Raw genomic sequence first — 23,085 nt, 5'->3', positions numbered from 1 at the left:
TTACTACTTCCTGCTTTACCTTGTAAAGTATTGTTACCGCTCAAAGTGTTTCTGATAATAAATGAACACATATTCGAGAAGAGCAGCACCCTCTCCGTCTCCATTCTTCCATGCCATACTTGAACTCAACATTCTTACCTGGATTCCTAACAGATTTATGTGTATTTCCCCAGATAGTGGTACATTGTTTACATCTCCCATAGACCCTTCCTTTTTTTTATAGTTTCCTCGACCCGACCCAGGAATCTGTCAAATCTGTCCTTTAACCTGAAAATTACAATAACAGATAATGAACTAATAATAAAGGGGCATGAGCTAGTGGGTGAGTTAGCAGTTCAGTATCTGTTGAATCAGATGGACATCAGTTCAGACTGCCTCACTCACTGACACCTCCTGAAGTGAATGGTAGTGAACCTCTGTCTACCTGAATCACTCACTCAACAATGTCCGGCTACTGAATGAAAAGCAGGTCACATAGCTTGCTGTAATCAGGTTGACTATTTTGTGACTATTGTTTCTCTTAGTTTCTGGAGTTGGTTGTTAGGTGTCTTGTACTGCGGCTTGATAACAAGGTATAACAAGTCGGGCGGCTGGTTGGCGCAGTGGGCAAGGCGCTCTCCACTAACACAGGAGATACTGGTATCGAGCCCAGCTCTCGCCGTTGCTACCGGCTTGGCCGGCCGTCATACTAACACAATTGGCAGTGTTAGAGGGTGGGAAAGCCGGTGGGTGGGGATTGGACGTTGTGGACAGCGACTCCTACAGGTCGATTGGGTGACGCCTGTACAGCAGAAACAGGAAGTATCGGGGGCAGCGTGAGCCTCCCACGCGTTACTGGTGAAAAGATGCAACAGGCTGCCTCCTCGTGTACCGGAGGGGACACGTGATGCAAGGCTTCTATCCTCACTACAGCCGACCAGTGGGAGGCATACTCTAGCAACGTTCAAGACAGGGGAGGGATAGAATTGGAATTACAAAATTGGGATGGGGGAAAAAAATAGAAAAATAAGGAGAAAAAGTGGATAAAAAAAAGGTATAAAAAGTCCAGCCTGAACTTCTATCTTGACTATATAGAATATTTTCTAAGTTTCTGTCTCTCATGTGAATGAGTACACACACACACACACACACACACACACACACACACACACACACACACACACACACACACACACACACACACACACACACACACACACACACACACACACACACACACACACACACACACACACACACACACACACACACACACACACACGAAAATGAGAGAGTGAATGGGTCAAGTCAAGTCAAGAGTTTTAATTGTCACGGCATACAAGTATACAATGAAATGAGGGTGGTCTTGCCCGCGACCATGTGCAATACAGTGGTACAACATATAATAGAATCCAATAAAAATACAGTGGTACAACATATAATAGAATCCAATAAAAAAAAAACATTGTGCAATAAACAGGTAACAGGTAACATGGTGTGACATCTCGGTATCTGTACATAGTATTTACAGAGCATATAGGACATGCTAGGTAGCTTTAGTAGTGCAATACACTGTTCCTGTTGTTATACTAATTTAAAGTGGCCTTTCCTCTTGGCCATAAGTGTGCGTGTGTGCGGCATGAGTGTGTGCCCGCTCGTGTTAAAGTGTTAAAGTGGCTGCTAGTGTGTGAGCGTGCACAGCGTGCGTGTCGTGTGTGTGCTCGTGTGTGCTTGTGTGTGGATAGTTCAGTTTCTGTGGCACTCAATGTTCATTGTTCAAGGCTCTGATGGCCTGGGGGAAGAAGCTGAGCCTAAGCCTCTCCGTCCTAGTAGCTGGGGTTCGCAGGCGTCTGCCTGACCTCAGCAGCTGGAACAGGCTGTTATTGGGGTGGTGGGGGTCTTTCATTATTCTGCAGGCTCTGGATTTGCACCTCTTGTTGTATAGAACCTGCAGGGGAGGTAGCGCAATACCCGTGGTACGCTCGGCTGAGCGCACCACTCTCTGTAGGGCCTTCTTGTCCTGTGCCGTGCTGTTTCCATACCAGGCAGTGATGTTTCCGGTCAAGATGCTCTCTACAGCTCCTGAGTAGAAGGACTGGAGTATCTTCCCCGATACTCTGAACTTCCTTAACTGTCTCAGGTGGTAGAGGCGCTGCTTCGCTTTCTTTACTACTGTGTCTATGTGTGTTGACCATGTCAGATCCTCTGAGATGTGGACCCCCAGGTACTTAAAGCTGCTCACCCTGTCCACGGTAGCCCCGTTAATCATCAGTGGTGTGTGTGTCTCCTGCTGTCCTCTCCTATAATCCACAATCAGCTCCTTGGTTTTACCAATGTTCAGGAGCAGGCTGTTGTCCTGGCACGAGCGTTCCAGTACCTCAACCTCCTCCCGGTAGGCCTTCTTGTCGTTGTCCGAGATCAGCCCCACCACCACCGTGTCGTCTGCGAACTTCACTATGGAGTTGGAGCTGAACTTGGCCACACAATCGTGTGTGTAGAGTGAGTACAGCAGGGGGCTTAGAACACAGCCCTGGGGGGACCCGATGCTCAGGGTGATGGTGTTGGAGGTCTGACCCCCCACCCTGACCGCCTGGGGTCTTTCACTCAGAAAGTCCAGTACCCAGGCGCTCAGGGCGGAGCTCAGACCTAGCTCGATCAGCTTGTCCACCAGTCTGGTGGGGACTATGGTGTTGAACGCTGAGCTGTAGTCAATGAACAACAGTCTCACATAGCCCCCCTTCTGACGGTCAAGGTGGGAGAGAGTGCTGTGCAGTACCTGGGAGACCGCGTCGTCAGTGGACCTGTTTGTCCTGTATGCAAATTGCATAGGGTCCATATCACTGGGGAGGGAGGCACAAATGTGGTCCTTGACCAGCCTCTCAAAACATTTCATGACCACAGAGGTGAGTGCCACCGGTCTGTAGTCATTTGGACATGTTGGGGAGGGTTTCTTCGGTACAGGGATGATGGTAGACATCTTGAAGCAGGCAGGGACCACTGACTCCGCCAGGGATTGATTAAATATGGCGGTGAACACCGGGGCAAGCTGGTTGGCACAGGACTTAAGTATGCGTCCTGTTATACCATCTGGGCCAGCAGCCTTCCTGGTGTTCACCTGCATAAATGCTCTTCTCACACTGTGTTCCGACAACGAGAGAGCGCCCCCGCCCCCCGCGGTTGCCCCCCCCCTCCACAACAGCCGGTGCGCCAGTGACGTCACTAGCCAGAGGCCTAGCGGCGACACTGTCTACACCGAACCGAGCGTAGAAGGAGTTGAGTTTGTCCGCGAGAGAGGCGTCGTCGCTCCCCATTGAGGGGGCGCTGACTTTGTAGTCAGTTATTGTCTTCAGTCCCCGCCACAAGCCTCTTGTGTCGTTTTGTGCCATTTGTGTCTCCAGTTTATCAGCATATGTCCTCTTAGCAAGTTTAACAGCCTCGCGCAGAGTGTAGACTGAAGCCTTGTACTCTTCCATATTTCCTGACTCTCTGCCCAGGTTATAAGCCGTGGTGCGAGAGTTCAGGGCTGCTCTAATAGTGCTGTCCACCCAAGGTTTCTGGTTTGGGAAAACCCACACCTTTTTCGTGAGGACAATACCGTCAGCTACTGTTGTTATGTAGCTCACAATGGTATCAGCGTACTCGCTGACGTCACTGGCGCTTCCTTTAAACATGTCCCAGTCCGTGTCTGCGAGCGCATCCTGGAGCGTGGCCTCTGATTCATCAGACCACTTTTTTGTCTCACGTGACACGACGGCGTCACGTGATCTTTGTTTGTATGCAGGGATTAAAAAAATGGAGTCGTGATCGCTCGCGCTTGCAGCACCCATCAATGGCGGAGCCGCTACAGCTTTGTAGCCGGCTCTGAACGGGGTGTAACAATGGTCGAGTGTGTTCCTCCCCCTCGTGGAGCAGGCGATGTGCTGAAAAAAGGACGGCATCACTTTCTTCAGATTCGCCTGGTTGAAATCACCAGCCACTATCATCGTGGCTTCCGGATGCTTGATCTGTTGTCTGTTGAGGTGGTCGTGTAATTCCACCAGCGCTTTGCCAGTATTTGCCTGTGGGGGGATATATACGACGGACATGATGACCGCGGTAAACTCACGGGGTAGGTGGAACGGACGGCACAGGATTGAGAGATGTTCCATATCTGGGGAGCATGAACTTGAGAGGACATGTACTTCTTTGGGATTAACCCAGAGATTGTTCGTGAGGATGCAGACCCCACCTCCGATGCTCTTCCCAGAGGCTGCCGTGCGGTCTGCTCTCAGGACGGTGAAGTTGTCCAATGGAGAGACGCTGTTGTCCGGCGTTGCTGGCTTGAGCCATGTCTCCGTGAAACACATGATGTTAACGTCTCTCATCTCCCGTTGGAATCGGACCCTCGCTCTCAAGTTGTCCATCCTTCCCTCCAACGAACGTGCATTCGCCAGAAAGATGGATGGAATTGCTGGACGGTAAGCAGATCTTTTTAATCTAAGCCTGATACCTCCTCGTCTTCCTCTATGCCTCTTTCTGCCGTTTCCTTTGTTGCCGTTCTCCCGCTTGATTTCTGTTAGCCATTCTGGGCATAAAGTGTCTCCAAACTCCTCTTTGAGTCCGGAGTTTAGGTCCATAAGTGTCTGGCGGTCGTATGTGTGTGTGTGTGTGTGTGTGTGTGTGTGTGCGAGCGCGTGTGCGTGTGTGTGTGTGTGTGTGTGAGAGAGAGAATACCCCAGGGGAGAAAACTATTTAATCTGCTCTCTTAACACACACTGTACATCTATTTATTACAAAATATTTGCACTACATCCATACCTCATTATTGCATTTAGTATTTAAAAAAAGTTAGCATTTTGTATCTCATTGTTTGCATTTTGTACTTCATTTTGTACTTTAGGTTGTACTTTAGTTTGTATATTGTATATGTTGTATAGTGTTTGGACTTTATACTTTTTAATTGATTTACTGTATGAAGCACATTCTCAGGGGGCTCATACAGAACCAAGCATTTCACTGTAATGTAGGCTACATGTACTTTATACTTGAAACTTGAAACGAAAGCACGAATTCTATGAGGAATGATGTGGCGCTAAAAGATCACTTGGTTCAAGTCTGAAACATCCAGTGAATGCCAGAGAACTTTGCTTCTCCTCTAGGTCAGGGGTTCCCAAACTTTTCAGGCCGCGACCCCAAAATAACGGTGTCAGAGAGCCGCGACCCCCACTATTATAGGAGGTAAAAAAATTTATTAAAAAGAAAAATTATATATATATATATATATATATATATATATATATATATATATATATATATATATATATTTTTTTTATTTTTATTTTTATTTTTATAAATGGAAATGTATGGTTGAAACATGCAAACGTTCAAACGCACACACACTAATAAGCATTGGAGGCTTTTAACCAGGGCCGGACTGGGGAAATCATTCAGGCCAGGAAATATAGTGCTAAATATAGCCCCAGTCAGGCCACTTTTTAAGCCGGGGGTCTGGGGGTCCCCCACCAGGATTTTTTTTGTTACAAAGACTTCATTTCCTGCATTCTGGTGCAGGATTTTTTTTATTTGTACCCTTTAAATGCCAGTGTTTGTGATGGCATCACAAATTATTGTTAAAAAACAGGCTAGCATATATGTATGATTAGCAACAACACTGATTTTGATGGATTTTCAGTTTTTTTGTAATGTCAGATAAAAAAAAATACAATCTTTTATGCAACTTCAGCCCTGATCATAACAGCACATATTCATTTTATAATTCTAACCCTTTAAATGCCAGTGTGTGTGATGGCATATATTTGCAATATATCAAATGCAAAGTAGATTTTTCTGGGGGGGATTATTACAGGCTAGCATGTGTCAATGATTAGCAACAACAGTTTTTTGTAAGGGTCCCGCCTCCACCAATCACATGCGGCTCCCTTTGTGTGTGTGTGCAGGGGCGTATCTAGACCAAGCACTCTACTGGGGCACAGGGGGGCACTGAAGGATATGCATTTTTTTTGCCGGTTTTGGCCGTTTTTTGGGCGAAAATGGATGGATTTTGTAACTATTCTTAATTTTTTTTACTTTATTTCGGTTTTAGGGTTAGGTTAGGGTTATGTTATTTAATTATTTTGGGGGAGCCAGCCCCCCAAACTCCTGAAATGCATAGAAATCTATGAAACAAATAAAACAATCTGACATTTATATTAAAAAGAGCTAGCCCCCCAAACCCCTAAAATACATAGAAATCTATGCATTTTGGAACAGTTACTATATATATAGTCAAGAAAGCATTTAGTCATACTTAAAGTTTAAAGTGCTTTACTTGCATTGAACATTGCATTGAACATTGAACATTGAGGAGACATCATTAGAAAGCACAATGTATGTTTCCATAGTTACGCAGATGACACACAATAGACCTGTCGCTAAACCACGCCCCCTTTGAAAACTCGATCAAGCTAAGCCGACCGTGGATGACTCTCGTTGATGATGGCCGTAGGTAGCCCCTTTCCTGACTGTGATGCAAGCCTTGCTTCACAGTCACGAAAGGGGCTATGCCGCGGGAGATTTATCACAGCAGGTAATAGACCTGTTTTTTAAAGATAACACAAATATTTCATCTAGAAGCAGACAGAGAGGGTTACAATATGCAGTGGAAAAGTACGTTCATGAGAAACACATTTACCTTAGACCTCCATGGTGATGCAAGCATTAGCTATAGATAACGTCGCATTACTTACAGTTGACTTGATTGAAGATTACAAGAACTATGACGATAATCCATGATTATTACTATTGCTGATACATTTAGTTTAAGGCTAGTGGGCCAACGCAGTATACGAGCTAGACCCGACAGTTGTGTCACTACTAGTCACTAGAATGAGGAAAAAAGTGAGAGCTGTCACTTGCCAACAATCCTCATCCATAAAGGGGTGAGACGTCAGAGAATGGTATGCTGCACATTCTAGTGTCAGGTCAAATGATTGATTACACTAACTATAAATGTATAGTGATAGAGACCAAAGTAAAAATACCTAATAATAAAATAGACCCAATAATAGGGGGCGACAGTGGCTTGGGAGTAGAGCAGTTGTCTGGTAATCCGGAGGTTCCCGGTTTGATTCTCGCTCCTCACGGGCAGCATGTCGAAGTGTCCTTGAGCAAGACACTGATGAGCAGGTTGGCACCTTGCATGGTTGCCTCCACCGTTGGTGTGTGAATGTGTGAGTGAATGGGTAAGATGTTTCAAGTTTCAAGTTTCTTTAATAGTTGTCATACAGAAGTACAGAATACTTTCATACAAAATGCTTCTTACTGTTACGCTCCAGAGACTGTGCTAGACAAGATAGTATCAAATAACATAGTATAGCATGTAAATTAGAAGTAGAAAATGAGGTCACAGTGTTCAGTATAGACATATGTACAATGTTCGATGCATGTTACAAAGGGTCAGATTAAACCGAATATATATATTTATTGCTTGAGATCCCATGTATAATATTTGTATATCGTTTGATATCCCTTGTATATTCTTTGTATATATACACGGAATATCCCTTTACCTAGGTACAAACCAGACCATAATATTCGTTCTCCTATTGGACAGCGACCCCTAGGCGCCAACGACCATACCCCCAATGGCGAGTTCAAAGCCACCGCCAAGACATGTCTCAACATGTCCAGGTTTGCGCAGTAATACGAGACAGAACTGAGGTTGGCACTAGATAATTCACCTTACGTATAAATACGGCGCAGGTGGAAACAGCAGCACCTTCGTTCAAAGTATCAGTTCATTCAGTTCATCATTCGTTCAAAGTAACGTCTAGTTGAGTTCATTACGTTAAAGCCTTCACCACGAGTCAACGACCAAGTGAAGTGAGCAACCTTGCGTCTAAATAGAGCACTTAGAACCGCGTGCGAATAGGATAGTAAAAGTGTCAGAGCTTAGTGAAATAACGTCAAGTTCGACCTAGTTAATGTGAAGTACCGTGCACAGGAGAATCTACACCGGCGAATGCAGAGCCTTTTCCGGCTGGATTATATTGCTTTTGGTACTGTGGCTGCTGGAGCAGAGAACCGTCTACCCCACTGCTGTGTGGGATCTACCCGTGAGGAGCATCACTCGAGCCCGTCTCTAGGAAGAGGCTGGCTGGCTTTCATCCATGCTGTCGCGCCTACTGGATTATAGCTGCTGCTTTTGTCTGCCGATCGAGGGGAGTATATGTACCGCCTCCCGTAGCTGGAGCTTATTTATTCCTCATTGATCCAGACTTTTGCATCCGAACATTCCTCTCCCCTGCTGGCTTACAACCGGAGGGAACCCCCTTAGTATCTCCAGCTGACTACGAGTGTGCCTTATGTAATTCTTATGCTACAGGTGGTGTCAGTTATACCCAGCTTATTATGCTCATGGACTTACGCTCTTGACCTACTTAAGTGTTCTTCGCCATATAAGCGCAATTCATAATTCTCAATATTGTAACCTATTGTTGCTGCTCTAGTAATAAATACTTTTAAATATAACTTTCTTTGTTAAGCCGTATTCTTGTGTGGGTGTTCACCAGATATATCTGTGTACTGTATGGCCAGTAATTAAAGTACATAACTAAGTAGTGGTTTAATAATACCATACTCTCAATACAGTCAGGGAATTGTACCCCTCAGTTACAATGCAGAATAGACGTAACTGAGTTACCATATAATATACAATACTATGCAGTGTACTAATGTACAATACTATATAGTGCAAAGCAGAAATGGGATGAGGTACAATTTAGGTACAATTTACAGTAAGGTATGAGTTGTAGTGCAATCCTTCATCAATAAATATAAAGTGTGGGGAGTGGGTGCTACAGTGTGTTTGTTTAAAGTGAGTGTGTGCTATAAAGTGTGGGGAGTGGGTGCTACAGTGTGTTTGTTTAAAGTGAGTGTGTGCGTGTGGATGTGTGTGTTATGTGCGTTTGATGGTTGTTGTTGTGTAGTGTTCATTGTTCGTTGAGCAGCCTGATGGCCTGGGGATAGAAGCTTCTTCTGAGTCTTTCTGTGCTCGCCTTGAGACTCCGGTATCGCTTGCCTGACCGCAGCAGTTCAAAGAGGCAGTTGTTCGGGTGACTGGAGACTTTAATGATTCTCTTAGCCTTGCCCCTGCACCGCTTGTTGTAAATGTTCTGGAGGGTGGGGAGCCCCCCTCCAATTGTGCGTTCGGCTGAACGTGTCACTCTTTGTAGTCTGCTTCGGTCTTGTGCAGTGCTATTCCCAAACCAGGAGGTGATGTTGCCAGTCAGGATGCTCTCTATTGTACATGAGTTGAAGTTCTTAAGGATCTTCTGACTGACTTGGAACTTCCTTAGGCGCCTGAGGAAGTAGAGGCGTTGTCGTGCCTTCTTCACAACACTGTCAATGTGGGTGGTCCATGTCAAGTCCTCGGATATGTAGGCTCCGAGGTACTTAAAGCTGTTGACTCTCTCAACCGGTGCCCCGTCGATGCTGAGGGGGCTGTAGTCCTTAACCCCTGACCTCCTGAAGTCCACAATCATCTCCTTTGTTTTGCTGACGTTCAGGGAGAGGCTGTTTTCCTGGCACCATCCCGCCAGGACCTTGACCTCTTCCAGGTAGGCCCTCTCGTCGTTGGCAGAGATCAGGCCCACCACCACTGTGTCGTCAGCAAATTTGATGATTGTGTTGCTACTCCGCTGAGCCACACAGTCGTGTGTGTACAGGGAGTAGAGGAGGGGACTCAGAACACAGCCCTGGGGGGCCCCTATGTTGAGGGTGATGGATGAGGAGGTGCAGTTGCCTGCTCTCACCACCTGGGGTCTGCCCGTCAGGAAGTCCAAGACCCACTGGCAGAGGTCATAGTTCAAGCCCAGGTCCCTGAGCTTGGCTAGGAGTTTGGAGGGGACTATGGTATTGAATGCCGAGCTGTAGTCGATGAATAGCATTCTCACATAGTTCCCCTTCCTCTTGTCCAGGTGTGATGCTGCTGTGTGCAGCACATGGGCTATGGCGTCCTCCGTGGACCTGTTGGGGCGGTATGCAAATTGCAGGGGGTCCATGTTGATGGGGAGGGAGGAGCAGATGTAACCCTTTACTAGCTTCTCAAAGCACTTCATGGCTATGGAGGTGAGAGCTACAGGGCGGTAGTCGTTGAGGCAAGCAGGCTTGGATTTTTTGGGTACAGGGATAATAGTGGACTTCTTCAGGCAGGTGGGGATGACAGCCTGTTCTAAGGACAGGTTAAATATGTCAGTGAATACCGGGGCCAGTTGGTCGGCACAGACTTTTAGGACGCGGCCGGGGATGCCGTCCGGTCCTGCTGCCTTCCTTATATTCACTTTTTTAAAGGTCCGCCTCACCTCATGCTCTGTTACCCTGAACACTGAGTCTCCATCAGCAGCAGACCCCCCCCCCCCCCCCCATTGCCGTGGCTTGTGGGCTGGTGTTGTTATTACCAGCATCAAACCTCGCATAGAAGGTATTGAGGTCATTTACTAAGGAGATGTCACTGTTCAGTTTGAGGGAGGTGCCTTTGTAGTCTGTCATCGTTTTGAGCCCCTGCCACATAGCTCTGGAGTCAGCCTGTTCAAACTGGAGTTCAATTTTATCCCTGTAGCGCCGTTTGGCCTCTGTCACTGTCCTCCTTATGTTGTATCGCGCCACCTTGTGGTCATTCATGTTGCCTGCCACCAGGCCGTCGTTGTATGCTTTGGTGCGCGCTTTCAGAGCTTCACGGACGGATTTGTCTACCCAGGGTTTTTGATTTGGGTAAACTCTAATTGTGGTAGTGGGGATTGTTTCTTCCACCAAAGTACGAACATAGTCCAGCACTGTCTCCGTGTAGACATTAATGTTATCTGTGTCGCGGAACACGCTCCAGTCTGTGCACTCAAACGCAGCCTGGAGCGTCCCCCCCGACTCCACATCCCATTTCTGCACCTCTCGCGAGACTACAGGAGTGCTCTTGATTCTTTGTTTATATTTTGGTGAAAGAAAGATGGCCGCGTGATCAGACTTACCAAAGCCACTAGCAGAATGAGCCTTGTAGCCACCCTTGAATTGCGTGTAACAGTGGTCTAAGATGTTACCGCCTCTGGTGTTACAAGTCACATGCTGATAGAAGTCAGGCAAAACCTTTCTCAGATTGGCGCTATTGAAATCACCCACTACTACAATGGCGGCGTTAACGTTCGCTGCTTGGATTCTATTTACCTCGTCGTGGAGTCTGGAGAGCGCAACACTATTGCTGGCTTGCGGTGGAATATACACTCCGACCAGGACGATCGCCGTTAACTCCCTCGGGAGGAAGAAAGGACGACACTTGATAGTTATATATTCCAGGTTGGGGCAGCAGTGGTTCGATAATTCCTTCACGTTGGCTGGATCGCTCCAATTGTTGTTAAACATGAAGGCGATACCTCCTCCACGCTGTTTGCCGGACTCTGCTGTTCTATCCTTGCGGTGGATGAAGAAGTGATCGGCCGGTTGGATGGCGTGATCTGGGGTTCCTGGCGACAGCCACGTTTCAATGAAGCAGAGAACATTGCAGTCTCTAACGTCTCTCTGGAATTGAATCCTTGCTTGGATGTCGTCCAGTTTATTGTCAATTGATTGTACATTGGCTAGCAATATACTGGGTAGTGGCGTTCGGTGTCGTCTGGTTCTCAGTCTATTACGGATCCCAGCTCTCTTCCCTCTCCGCCTGATGATTCCTTTGTTCCTGGGGTCGGAATCTGGTCCCATTGTCCTCAAGATCTCCACAGGCCATTGCTGCGGTTCAGAAAGCTGATCCAGGGAGTAATCTAGTCGGTAAGTTTCCCGTAATCCGATGTCTATAAGTGACTGACGGTCATACACATTAAATGCACCTACTGTTGGTACAGACAAAACTCTTAAAACTATAAATATTAACAAAAGTAAGCACAATCTCGACGGAGCGCACAGACAGGCAGCCGGACGTAGCGGCGCCATCTTGGATCCTGTGAGAAACAAATTGTAAAGCGCTTTGGATAAAAGCGCTATATAAATACAGCCATTTACCAAAATACCTCTAAATCACAGTATATGGGTACAGGACATTTTCTTTTTCTTATAACTTTTCTTATAACACTAAGTATAAGTTATATTTAATATAAATATAAATAAATGCATATACAACACATTCTCAAGATAGATCACTCTGATTAGAAAAGAAAACCCAAAACTAAAGTGTACATAAATAGCCACTATTTTTAATATATACAATAAATATACATGGATTTACAGTTACACAAATGGATGTACGATATAAACTGGAATAGCGAACAATATCATGTGTTGTTGTGATACATCTATGGTAATTTACCATTATATTCTTGTAGCCAAATGAATGCTGTGACGAGGCTTAAAATGTATTTTGTCCCAACCCCAGACCCATAGTTCACAAATTGAATTAAAATTGTATCGCTGGATGCACATTGTCAATCTCCTGACCCATTAGTAATAGTCACAACATTTGCTGTGATTATTGATGCCCCTTGGAATGAGAAACATGATTTTGGTTACCCTTTCTTCTAGTACCTCCATTATGGATTAATAGCCTGGTCTGTTGACATTTGCAATATCAGCAACTGTTGATGAAGATTAAGTAGTAGATGCCTATAGAATATGTACTGTACTTTTCTTTTGAAACTTAATACAGTACTGTAGTGATTGTAATGGTACATAATTCACCCACAGACCTATTGTTAGGAACATCCTAGAAAATTAGTGCTGCCCGAACATTCTGGAACGTGTGTGATGTCATGGCAGTACATTCTAGAACCTTAGTTCTGCCCGATCATTCTGGAACGTTGGTGATGATGTCATAGTAGGACCCTTCTAGAACCTCTAACATTCCTATACAATTTTAAGCATTCTTTAGCTTTCTAGTAATGTCCACCTTCCGGGGAGCCTGCTCCACAGGCCGGCACTGTGAGGGCTGTGTGTGTGTGTGTGTGGGTCATGAGAAGATAACAGGGACTCTTAAAGTTATCCATGAAATGGACAACCACTAGACTGCTTACGCAGATATTTTAGGAGAGGGGAAAAATTAAACAACAGAAAACAACCTTTACAGGTGGAAATCTCAAAGTGAGTAATTAAGAAAATAAATCAAGTCCCAAAAAACAGGACTACTCTCAATAAAGAGGTATAGTATAAAAGTAAATAAGCCACAAGGACACCTCCTAATAAAGGAGTTTATATTGGAAAAAGTAAAACAATAAACCTCCACTAAGGGAGTTTATGTGTAGAATCACGTGAGTAGCCTAAAATAAAAATGACTACCATAAAGCTCAATTCTGAATCAGAGATCAGACTACACTTCAATATAATGAGCGTGACCAACACTAGGAAAATGAAAAAGCAGTTGACACTGCGATCTCCAAACTTAAATAGACTCCACATGGCCATAGGCACAGCTGCACTGCAGCAGGTGCAATCAAGCCCACACACCTGCCGACCCATGAGGCAATTAACCACAGGGAACAGGGATTGACAGCTATTCCTCACAGAGAGGTGAAATAAAGCAAAAATAGACAGCTGTCCCTCACAGAAAGGTGAAATAAGGCAAAAACCATGACAGGACCCCCCCCCTCTAGTGGGCGGCTCCAGACGGACCCTCTGAGACACGTCTCCGAAACTCCCGAACAAGCTCAGGGTCCAAGATGTCCCTGGCCGGAACCCACATGCGCTCCTCTGGCCCATAACCCTGCCAGTCCACCAGGTACTGTATACCCCTACCAACCCGTCTACTGGACAGGATACGCCGTACAGTATACACAGGTTGGCCATCAACGAATCGAGGGGGAGGTGGAGGTCTCTCTGCAGGAACCAACCTGCTCCTCCGAACCGGCTTAAGGCGGGATACGTGAAATGTAGGGTGTACCCTCATCGACGAGGGTAACCGAAGACCAGGGCCGCCTGGGAGAAATGCGAGGCCCTGTGCGAGATTTAAACGCGAAGCAAGCTATGCGGCTACCACTGAAAAACTGTACAACGTGAGAAAAGCAATACAGGCCAACACTTCAGACAGCCGCTGTGTTTTCCTCTTCTCATACGAAGAGAGAAGGGAAAAAGAAGGCAATACACGTCCCACTACAGAGTGGTGTTTACCATAGCGGTGCCGGCAACAAGTCCCTTGCGGACTATAGCCGACTTGAGCATGGAGATATTCTCATAATGAAACACCAAGCTCACCTCCCTCGCACCAGGTGCTGACACCAGGCCACACACCGTTAGCTACTAGTACTACAACAGCTAATCGGCCCGTTTGGCTCCCGAGAGAGAGAGAGAGAGAGAGAGAGAGAGAGAGATATCCATGGCGGGAATAGAATAGAGTGCATTAAAAACTCACCAAACGTCCAAGAGGATGGAGACAACCGCGTGGAGTTGACGAAGTTCATCTGCCGAATGACCGTCCTCTTCATCTTGGCATAACAATGCTGCACACGTCTCACTCTCTAGGTTAGCTAACGCTAGTTAGCCTTTAGCTAAGCTAGCTACTAGCCGCCATCATCATGGCTATATCCCGACTGAACCACACGTTAGCACTCAATATTATAACGTAGCTAAAGCTAACTAGCTGTCCCTGTCTTTAGCCGGGATGGCTAGCCTGACTGAACTGTCTAACATGCAACAACTTTCATCTTCAGTCCATCTGCCGAACGATGTCCTCTTCATCTTGGCTGGCATAACCTCCAATGCTGCATGCGCAAAATAGTCAGACGCTACCTTACCTGTAACCCCTCCCCTCATTGAAACCTATTCTGCTGCCTGCAGAGCCTCAGAGCTGCCTGCAGAGCCTCAGAGCCAGGAACAAGTCAGACACATTCTACAAACGTGTCTAATGTGAAATATATAAGCATATAAGCTAAACTAGATTTTAGGTCTGTGATGAAAAAGGGCCTCGCGGGAAGGGGGGCCTCGCAAAAAATAAAAAAAAATAAAAAAATAATAAAATAAAAATTTTAATATTTTTTTTTTATTTTTTTTTATTATTTTTTTTGCGAGGCCCCCCTTCCCGCGAGGCCCTGTGCGACCGCACTGCTCGCACACCCCCTGAGACGGCCCTGCCGAAGACGCATCGTGACTGGGTTTATCTTGCAAACAATAGTGAAAGGGCCCACAAAACGCGGAGCGAGTTTGCGCGACTCCACCCGTAATGGAAGGTCGCGTGTGGAAAGCCACACCTGTTGGGCCACACGGTAGGAAGGCGCAGGGCGACGGTGTACATCCGCCGACCGCTTGTGCCGGGCCGCAGCACGCACAAGAGCCAAACGCACCCTCTTCCATGTCGCCCGAGACCGACGGATAAACGCCTCGGCAGATGGCACCCCCACATCCCTCTCCTGTTCAGGAAACAGTGGAGGCTGATACCCAAACTGAACCTCAAATGGGGAGAGACCAGTGGATGCATTGCACAATGAATTATGCGCATATTCTGCCCATGCCAGTTGGTGACTCCACGTGGTCGGATTGGAGGAGGCCAAGCAGCGAAGCGTACTCTCCATAGACTGGTTGGTGCGCTCTGTTTGCCCATTGCTCTCCGGGTGGAACCCTGATGACAGGCTAACCGTCGCACCCAGTATAGCACAGAATGCCTTCCAAAACCGAGCAGTAAACTGGGGTCCACGGTCCGACACCACGTCCTGGCAGATGCCATGAATTCGGAAGACATGGTCAACCACCAGTTGAGCGGTCTCCTGAGCAGATGGCAGCTTGACCAGCGGAATGAAGTGAGCTGCTTTGGAGAACCTATCGACCAGCACCATGATGACGCTGTGACCATTAGAAGGAGGCAGACCCGTCACAAAATCCATGGCGATGTGGCTCCACGGACGACTAGGAATGGGCAAAGGATGAAGCAGACCTGGTGGTGACTGTTGAGAAACTTTGTTCCGTGCACAAACGGGGCAGGCTGCCACAAATTCCCGAATGTCCTTCATCATACCAGCCCACCAGAACCTTCTGGCCAAGAGGTCACGAGTTCTGCGCACTCCGGGATGTCCTGTCAGCCGAGAGGACTGGCCCCACTTCAACACCCGAGAACGAATGCTGTTTGGTACAAATAACCGACCCGGGGGCACCCCACCCGGATCTGGTTCCAAACGTTGTGCCCTCCGCACAGCAGTCAAGTCAAGTCAAGTCAGTTTTATTTGTATAGCACGTTTACAAATGACTAACAGCCAAACCAAAGTGCTTCACAACATGATAAAAAACACATACAATGCAATAAAATACACTAGAAAAGAGGTAGAGTACAGTACAGTGCAAAGTGCAAAGTGCAAAGTGCAATAAAAGAGACAAGAAAATTTGATAAAAATGCAGAGTGACAGCTGACGTCATGTATAGATGCTGGGCTAGCTCTGGTCAAAGGCCAGGGAGAAGAGATGTGTTTTGAGCAAGGATTTAAAAACCTCCAGGCTCTGGGCAGATCTTATGTGGAGGGGGAGGCTGTTCCAGAGTCTGGGGGCAGCAGCAGCAAAGGCTCTATCTCCCCTGGTTTTTAGCAGAGTCAATGCTCCATGTCACAGGAGCTAGGATCTGTCCTGCAGGAACAATGGGCTCAGGAGGACGGTCCTCCTCTGATCCATCATATAACCGGGAAAGAGCATCTGGCTTGATATTTTTAGACCCGGGACGGTACGTCAGGAGGAAATTAAACCGAGAGAAAAACAGTGACCAGCGAGCCTGTCGCTCAGAGGAGTTTCTCCTCTGAGCACCCTGGATATATTCCAAATGTTTATGGTCTGTCCAGACTGTGAATGGGTGTTCAGCTCCCTCTAGCCAATGGCGCCACTCCTCCAATGCCAACTTGACCGCCAACAGCTCTCTGTCCCCAACATCTTAGTTTCTTTCAGCCGACGAGAGCCCACGTGAATAGTATGCACATGGGTGTACCTTACCGTCGGACGATGAGCGTTGAGACAGAATAGCTCCGACTCCAAGCTCAGAAGCATCCACCTCGACGATAAATGGCAGGGATGGGTTAGGAGTAATGAGGATAGGCTCAGAACTGAACCTTCTCCTAAGCTCAATGAACGCTGCCTCAGCCTTGGGAGTCCACTGGAAATGGCAAGGTGCTGTCTTCCTGGTGAGTGCAGTGATAGGCGCTACCACTGAACTGAAATTACGAATAAAACGACGGTAGAAGTTTGCAAATCCTAGGAATCGTTGCACCTGCTTGACCGAGACGGGTGTAGGCCAGTCTGTCACTTCTGACACCTCCTTGGGGTCCATTTGAATCCTCCCCTCAGATACAATGAATCCCAGAAAGGTCACAGAGCGGACATGGAAGGCACACTTCTCAGCCTTCACAAACAACCGTGCATCCAAAAGGCACCTCAAGACCTGCCTGACATGTTTGACATGGTCAGAAATGGACTTGGAGAATATCAGAATGTCATCTAAGTAGACGAAAACAAACCTTTCCAACATCTCCCTGAGCACGTCATTGATTAACGCCTGAAAAACTGAAGGGGCATTAGTAAGACCAAATGGCATCACCAGGTATTCGTAGTGACCATTATGAGTGTTGAACGCGGTCTTCCACTCATCCTCTTGGCGTATGCGCACCAGATTGTAGGCATTGCGGAGATCAAGTTTGGTAAAAATGGATGCCCCCTGGAGGCGTTCAAACGCCGAGTTCATCAGGGGAAGGGGATACCGGTTTTTTACTGTAATGCTGTTCAGACCTCTGTAGTTGATGCAGGGTCTCAGTCCTCCATCCTTTTTTCCCACAAAAAAGAATCCAGCACCCGCAGGTGAAGTGGAAGGTCTAATAAAACCGGTAGCCACAGCCTCCTTGATGTAGGTGTTCATAGCTGCGCTTTCGGGGACCGACAACGAGTACAAGGAACCACGAGGGGGAATAGAGCCCGGCTGCAATTCGATGGCGCAATCATAAGGTCGGTGCGGTGGCAGGATGGTGACCATTTGTTTGCTAAAAACCTCACTGAGGTCAGCATAGACAGTGGGAACTCCCTCTGGTAACGGGTGTGACTCCACGCTCATGATGTTGGTGCTCTCCATGAGGGGGTCAGCTGTACAAGTAAGCGAGGAGAAGTCCTCACACAGAGCCTCTAAACTGTCTAAACTGTCCTCCGCCAGAACCTCCTCACCGAGGGAGTCCCAATCAAACTGTGGACCTGGCTCTACTAGTACTAGCCCTGCTATCAATCCAGTCCAGAGTATAAGCTAACGTTATGATGCAGAAAGCTAACCTTATGATGCAGAAATATCTGCGGTATCATTACATGTTGGCAGCTAACGTTAGCTAGCTGCTAACGTTAGCTAGCTAACTGGGCTGGATATACGATAGCTAGTTCGCAGTCAAAGTCAAACGTTAGCAAACTAATAGTTTGGTCTACGTTTCTAATACATGCCGTCAAATATTATGTCTTTATGAATTGACCTTACCTTTGAGCAAACATATAAGTGTCCTTGGTAATGGTAGCTGCTAACGTTAGCTAACTAGGCTGGATATACAATAGCTAGTTCGCAGTCAAAGTCAAACGTTAGCAAACTAATAGTTTGGTCTACGTTTCTAATACATGCCGTCAAATATTATGTCTTTATGAATTGACCTTACCTTTGAGCAAACATAAGTGTCCTTGGTAATGGTCTTCACATTCATTTGTGTATGTGGTCGACGACACAGTAGAATCCACCGCTTGCACTTTCTCTAGTTTTCGTTTGGGCTTCGGAAAAGGTATGACATATACTCCTCCATCCAGTCTTTCAGGGTACCTGGTGTCCCAATTACAGGTACCCCACGCACAGCGTTTCACCATCGGATATTATGTAGATAATAACATAAAACTGAACTCTTGACAGTGGTTTCGATCAAAGCCGTCTGGTTTGATACAGCCTACAAACCTAGTTGACCGAGGTTTGTGCAGCGAGGATTTAGCTGTGATATGATTGGACAAATTCTATTTTGGGGCGTGGTTTAGCGACAGGTCTATTGTACATGTCCGCTGAACCAAATGATCACACAGCTATAAACTCCATTTCCGCCTGTCTCTTAGCAATAAACAAATGAATGACAAACAACTTCCTAAAATTAAATGAGGGCAAAACTGAAATCCTACTAGTCGGTCCTATAACAAAAAGAGAAATGTTACAAAGCAACAGAGGTGGGACCAAGTCATTGTTTTGCAAGTCTCAAGTCAGTCTCAAGTCTTGGTACTCAAGTCCCGAGTCAAGTCCCAAGTCAAGACAGGCAAGTCCTAAGTCAAGTCCCAAGTCAAGACTGACAAGTCCCAAGTTGAGTCCCAAGTCCTAACCTTTGAGTTTCGAGTCCTAAACAAGTCATAAGCGCTTCACCAAAAAAAATCATTATCAACTTGTTGGCAAAACATAATCTAATTTCTATAAATGTCATAATATTCAGAATCAGGGTTAGTCTCACAACTAGATACATTTGGGCAAGAGCTGCTTGAGAAAACCAGTTCAGGAGTATATTGAGAAAAAAAATAATAAGGATCACCATATCCATTTTAAAGGTAGGATAACAATAACCAACATATTGTCTTCCCACTTGGACCAATAATTTATTTAACGTCTGCCTGCCCTGTATAGTCTATGGCACATGATCCATAATAGCAGACCTCGGTTCAACTAACTAGTCTACATTTTGGGGTATAAAAAATCATATCTATACATTTTGGGGTATAAAAAATCTGTACTGAAATGACAAGGCATCTCTGCGTTTCGTATATTAGGTAGTTTATTAGGTATTAGAATTAGGTAGGGCCTAATTCGTGTGCGAGTTCTCTCTCTCTACCTTGGATCAATGACAAAAGTATTTCTCAATTGTTTGTATTGAGCCGTACTGTATTGTACCCATTCTGCAATCTGTTAATACAAATGTCAATCAATAAAAGAAAATTAAGGAGCAGCAGTACTGGTAGACTACTGCTGGCCATTCATCAACCGAGACATTGCTGATTGTTTTATTTTATATGACTACCAACTGCCTAGCCAGCCGTGTATCAATCTAGGATGTAATGATAACGTTACCACACTGACTGTGTCGATGGCTCTCTCAGTTACAGTGGGTGACAATATTGTCACAAGGAAAGACGAAATTACATACCTAGGTTCCATCCTAGAAGCAAATCTTTCCTGTGAGAAAATGCCATCCAATGTAATCAAAAAAGTCAACCAATGAACTAGATTCTTGTACCGGATCTCCTCTCTGGTAAACAAGAATACCCTGAAGACTCTGGCAGGAGCACTCATTCAAGGGTACTACGACTATGCTTGCACCTCATGGTACCAAAGCACCTCAAAGGCGCTAAAAACAAGATTACAAACATCACAAAACAAACAGGTCAGACTACTACTTGACCTTACTCCTAGAACCCACCTCACCCCTGCCCACTTTGACTACCTAGGATGGCTTAGAGTAGAAGACAGAGTACAGCAACTTGCAATGGGCCTGGTCTACAAGATACACTAAGATACCCATGTACATGTCAAAATACTTCCCAAAGGCCAGTGAATACCACGACCACAACACCAGAGGGAGCTCCACAAATCATGTTAAACCCAGATTCGGCTCAAACAAGGGACTAAACACGTTTAGCAATTATGCCACATCAATGTGGAATGCCCTACCCACAGCTGTAAAGGAATGTGAATCACTACCCACTTTCAAAACCACTTTCAAAGAACACCTATGGGAGACTGCAATTCGAAACTGGCCCCTGTAAATGTCCTACCCCAACCCCCTCCAATGTACAGTAAATTACCTAACCCAAGAATACACGAGACCCTCTTCTTAGAACCAAGTATGGTTTCGTCGATATTCCAATGTACAGTTTTGCTTGTACAGTTGTACAGTTTCCCCCACCCCGCCTACCTAACCCCCCCCCCTCCCCACCCAACCACATCCAATGTACAGCCCCCCCCCCCACCTACCCAACCTCCTCCAATGTACAGTTTCTACGTCAAATGTACTCTCTTTTTAGACTATTTCTGTATCACAAACAGTACTGTATTTGTAAATCTGGTATGTCATAAATGTATAGATGTAGCAGTACTGTCTATCTGCATGTCATGTATGTCACTATGAATTGGAAAAGGCGGGACCCTGATGTAAACAAGATGAAAGTCTTTCTCTGGTCTGCATCCCCTTAACAATTGTGTGTATTGAGCTGTACTGTACCCATTCTGCAATCTGTTAATAACGTTTGCAATCAATCAATCAATCAATAGCAAGCCAAGTTACTTACCGATTTGTGCAGCTTCAAATGTCGAACGAAGTAGTTGGAAATTGTTGCTTGTTGTTGTAGCTTGAAGTTGTTTTTGAGCCGCACGTTTTGCATACTGCAATTCGTTTTTTGTTGACCACCACCAAGTAGTTTTTATAAGCAAACGAAGCAATCTTTGGTATAATTTTCCACTGAATCCGTCGTTATTAACGTTCGTAACGTAAGATACTGTAGGTTCTTTGAGCCAAGACACAATTTACATTTAACTAAAACGTTATTTTCTTTGTGCTCAACAAAAGAGAAATAATGAGGATATCCAATATCATGTGTAACGCTGGGCGCTGGGCGCCGCCATGACAGTTTAACAAGTAAACAAAGAAAGAATAAAACACGCCCACTATCTCCGCAGATGAGACAGGACGAACGAGGAAGTGCAACTCCATTAGGGAAAATATACATGCAAGCCGAATATCATATTTTTTTTGGGACCTTGATTGATCGATCACTGGGGCACAGCTGATCAACAGTGGGGCACGTGCCCCAGTGATAGTGGTCTAAATACGCCGATGTGTGAGAGCAAGAGAGAGAGAGAGAGAGAGAGAGAGAGAGAGAGAGAGAGAGAGAGAGAGAGAGAGAGAGAGAGAGAGAGAGATTTTTATTTTATTTTACCTTTATTTGACCAGGTAGTCACTTGAGATCAAACTTGTGTGAGTTGCAGTGATCTCCTGGTTGTTCTATTTCATTCTGGCTTCCGCTCAGCGTCAGTCTGCACTAACCTCACTTCGTGCCTAGCACTGAATAAAAAACTCCACAATGTACCTTTACATACCGACATCCGTTTGGCCACACCCCTATCCGCTTACCTTACCCCTCTCCGATGCTGGACTATTTGGGTCGGCACTGCAGCTGATGACCTCAACCTGCAGGGAGATGCAGGAGGAGCGCTCCGTCGTGCTCCAGCCTCATTTCCCCCTGCCCGATGTCGCCGGTGGAGTCAGACGGCAGGCGCGTCGTCGAGGTTCCGCCGCCGTAGCCGCCGCTGCTACCACCGCCACTGCTGGCCCTTCGGCAAAGAAGGCCAGGAGGAGAGAGGGCGCCTCTGCCACTGCAGCCGGCCCATCTACGCCCGGAGGTGACGGTAGGGATCGTCATGACCAGCCGCCGATCATTTACCGTCCCTCCGGGGCTCCACGGGTTGGGAAGTCCCGAGCGGCTCGTGGCAGGCGTCGCTAAAAAAGAATTGACTTTTTCCCTCTATGGTCCCCCCCTGTTCCCTTCCCGGCCCACATATAATTTTGTTGAAAGCAATAAAAAGTCCCTCCTTAAAAGAGGGACAGTATTTTTTGTTACAAACTGTGTGTTTATTCACCAAACATATGATGGGGATGCGACGTGTGAATCTTTCGCTAGTATGGGTTTGATAGGAGGGCTAGACGTTACATTCATGTTAGAGCTTAAGCAAGGCCTGCAGCCTACACTCGGTTGAAAAAGGTTTTTTCTGCCTCGACCTGAATCTTCACATAAAGGTAGAGGTTAGTTGTGTGCTCTGTTGCTTAAACAGTGATATTGAGCCGCAACACTATTGTGTTGGTCTGCAGTAATGCTCGTATGAAAAAGTACCACGGCTCAGCCGCTCTCTCTCTCTATCAGATTTTCTGTGTCTTACAACATGGATACGGGTGTCGGGTTCACACATACACAACTTGGCCTTGTTATAAACCCTGTTCACAGATGTGTCTGTGGCTAGCGTGCATTGAATTAGCTTGCGCTGTTCATAAGCATTTTGCTACTTAAGGTATCGTATCGCTGTTGTTGTTGTCGTATTGCAAGGGTTGGGCTTGCGAGGGGGTACCGGATAAACCCCTCCTTCCCTCTTCTGATTGGT

Source organism: Notolepis coatsorum (genome assembly GCF_963971535.1).
Source record: "Notolepis coatsorum genome assembly, chromosome: 13".
Classification (NCBI taxonomy): domain Eukaryota; kingdom Metazoa; phylum Chordata; class Actinopteri; order Aulopiformes; family Paralepididae; genus Notolepis; species Notolepis coatsorum.
The sequence above is the reverse complement of the archived record's forward strand: the minus strand, read 5'-3'. Positions refer to the sequence as shown.